Here is a 3,540-nt window from a genome sequence, read left to right as displayed (position 1 = left end):
CTCTCTCTCTCTCTCTCTCTCTCTCACACACACACACACACACACACACACACACACACAAAAACCCACCTTTCCCCTATGAGAACATAGAGTTTTCTAGCATGAAATATCATAACTCAGTTTTTTGTTTTGTTTTGTTTTTTGAATGCCGTGTTTTTCTCTGTGGAGGTAAGGGATAGGGTCACACTCTCTGTCCTGGTTGTTTCTTTTGTCAACTCTACACAAGTCACAAGTTAGAGTTGCCTGGGAAGAAGAACCTCAGTTGAGAAAATGCCTCCATCAGATTGACTGTAGACAGGTACTTGGTACATTTTCTTGATTAATGATTGTGGGAGGACCCAGCCTGTGTCTCCCTGGATAGGTGGGTGGTCCTGAGGTGTATAACAAAGCAGGCTCAGCAAGTCAGAGGAAGGAACTGTCAGTAAACAGCGTTCTCCAAACCAAGTTCATATAAACTATGTTATAATTTGTGATTTACAAGGCTTACAAAAAAAAAAAAATACAGTCCTGACGTCATATTTCCTGCTTCAGCTCCTGTCTCCAGGCTCCTGCCCTGACTTTCCTCAGTGATGGAGTTGTAAGATGAAGTAAACCCTTTCCTCTCCAACTTGCTTTCAGTCATGGTGTTAAAACACAGCAACAGGCCTGGCGATGGTGGCGCACGCCTTTAATCCCAGCACTCGGGAGGCAGAGGCAGGCGGATCTCTGTGAGTTCGAGACCAGCCTGGTCTACAGAGCTAGTGCCAGGACAGGCTCCAAAGCCACAGAGAAACCCTGTCTCGAAAAACCAAAAAAAAAAAAAAAAAAAGCAAAAAAACACAGCAACAGAAACCCTAGCTAAGACGCGCTCCAATACCACATCACACTCAGCTGAGGTGTGGGATTTCAAGCAGCCCCCTTTCCTGTCACTTTCATTTCTGGCTCTGGATGTAGAAATCTCATTTTGGATTTCCCACTTGGGGACTTTCCTCCTTTGTACGTTATAGTTCTGATTTACAAGGCTTACAAAAAGAATACAGTCCTGATGTCACATAGCTCCTACCATTTGTTTCTATACAGCTTCTTTCCATTTTTATCTAACTCTTTACATAGATTTTAGAGAATTGAGAAAAGACTATGCACAATTCTACATTCTTTTATTCTTATTCAATGTTTCATATATAATTTTATGTAGGTTTTCTATTTATTATTGCAAAAGCTTTAATATATTCTAAGGAACTGATATATCAGAACTGGCATAACCATCTCTCCATTCTAGACACACTGTATCTTTCTGGTTTTGGCTATTTATAATACTGATACTACAGCTATCTTTTTGTATATGCATTTCTTGCATTTGAATTTCCTTATATTCTAAATTTATAGAAGTGAGATGTCTTGGCCATATTTCATGGCAGACACTGAGCTGTGTCTTTTTCCACCTCCCCCGTAAGTTTATAAACTATTTCACAGAGCCCCCAGTGGGTGCACGATTATAACTCTTTCTCAGCATCCAGGCTGACATTTTTTTCCTCATTTGTGCTCACTGACTAACGAGCTGGGAGCTCACCAGCTTCATCACTTCCTAACAATTCCCTTTGTGTCTCTCTCTGACCATGAGCCAAGCCAAACCCATTTCCAAGGCTCAGTTTTACCTCTCTAGAACAATCTGCAGTGGTGTTTCTCAGCCAATGGGTTGTGATCCCTTGCAGGGTCGAATGGCCCTTTCACAGAAATCGAATATCAGATATCCTGCATAGCAGATATTTACATTATGTTTCATAATAATAGTAAAATTACAGTTATGATGTAGCAATGAAATAACTTATAGTTGGGGTCACCAACTATATTATCACCAACTGTTTTAAAGGGTCTCAGTGTTAGGAGGGCTAAGCACCGCTGCTCTAGAATGAGAGCTGCCTTCTCATTTTCCGAGGGAAGCTGGACCAGTGTCATCAGCTTCTAAACGCTTGTGAGGAAGGAGAAGCAGGACGTAGTGACGAGCGCCCATTGGCCTCACAGCCCCTCCCATGGATGGCTGGTGTAGATGCCTATAAATAGCTCTTGGGTCCCAACCTACAAGCTTCCCAGAGACACTTTTGGGGAGCACTGGTCCTCTAAAATGCCCATCCCCACCAAAACCCTTATCCAGTTCAGTAGGCTGTCTGGGTCTCAGAACTTGTCCCTGTCTTGTGTTTTCAGAACAGACACCAGGGGATGAGGGATGATGGCCATTTTAAAGTGACAGTCCAGGCTACCTGGTCCACACCTGTGTGCCATCACTCCCCCTGCCCAGGGCTGTTTCTTATCCCCATTACTCATCGTGTTCACTGCTCTGCAATTCGCAAGTCCATCGCTTATCAGCCTTTTGACTAAGATTAAGTGAATGCACATGCTGAATCTGAATGTAATTTTCAGAGAGGTTCAACCCATTTTCACAGGTGTCAACACACCGAGATTCAAACCATTGTTGACAGGCTGCAACCCAGGTTACTGATCGATGCTTTAGGCCTCCGCTGGCCCCTTCCTGAACAACTGCATCTTTCTCTCAGGTCTAACTGAAGTTGCCTGTCACATTGCAGGGCAGAGAGAAAATAAAGAGAAAATACGTGGACCAGGCAACCTGGATCCTTTGTTTAAATGGCCATGGGCCACATTCCTTAAATTTCTCTGGATGACAAGAAATTTTGACTTGAAAGTTTTAAAACCTAATACTGATTGTTGAATTCAGAATGGCAATAGTTACCAGGAATTTTATAAATTATGAGTAAATGTGTTTTTAATCGATAAATCCATATTAAAATAACCTCAGCTGGGCAGTGGTGGCGCATGCCTTTAATCCCAGCACTTGGGAGGCAGAGGCAGGTGGATCTCTGTGAGTTCGAGGTCAGCATGGTCAACAAAAGCTAGTTCCAGGACAGGCTCCAAAGCCCAGAGAAACCCTGTCTCGAAAATCAAACAAACAAACAAACAAAAACCCATCAACCTCAGGCTGGGAAATGGCTCTGTGGTTGAGACTGTTGCTCTTTGCAGAGGACCTGAGTACTCAGCTCTCGGTACCCACAGGGTGCTCACAATTTTAACTCCAGCTTCAGGGATCCAGTGCCCTTTTCTGGTGCATGTGCACGCACGCGTGCGCGCACACACACACACACACAATACAGACAAAGGTACACATACAAAAATAAAAATTAAAACCATCAATCTGAAGGGCCAAATTTCCCTTAACAAGTATCTTCTGACACCACATACTTCCAGCCTTCTTCCATCAACCTTGGATCTCTCTGTATCAAAAAGGACAAGACAGTATGTCTAGAAAAAAAAATGAAGTCACAGAGACCCAGGTTCCTATTTTTTCTTACTGTGTGATTCAGCGGTTAATTCTCTTAATCTAAGTCTCTGTTTGTTCTTTTGTCACAATTCCTCCTTTGCAGGACACAGTGATGCCTAAGGATGAGGTACAGACAGGTTTGCAATGACGCCTGGCTGTGCCCACTGACCAGCTCTCCCATCCCTGACCAGTGCACAAGGCTGTGCCCACTGACCAGCTCTCCCATCCCT

At 43.6% G+C, this 3,540-nt stretch overlaps 1 protein-coding gene across 3 annotated transcripts in view; it reads right to left on the bottom strand.

Annotated features, from left to right (window-relative positions):
- Positions 1-3,540, bottom strand: part of Frmpd1 (FERM and PDZ domain containing 1) — an 88,488-nt gene that overhangs the window by 22,073 nt on the left and 62,875 nt on the right. The gene's annotated exons all lie outside the window — the stretch shown is intronic.

The sequence above is a fragment of the Microtus ochrogaster genome, linkage group LG5 (assembly GCF_000317375.1).
Source record: "Microtus ochrogaster isolate Prairie Vole_2 linkage group LG5, MicOch1.0, whole genome shotgun sequence".
NCBI lineage: Eukaryota > Metazoa > Chordata > Mammalia > Rodentia > Cricetidae > Microtus > Microtus ochrogaster.
Note: the sequence above shows the minus strand (reverse complement) of the source record. Positions and strands in the feature narration are given on the sequence as shown.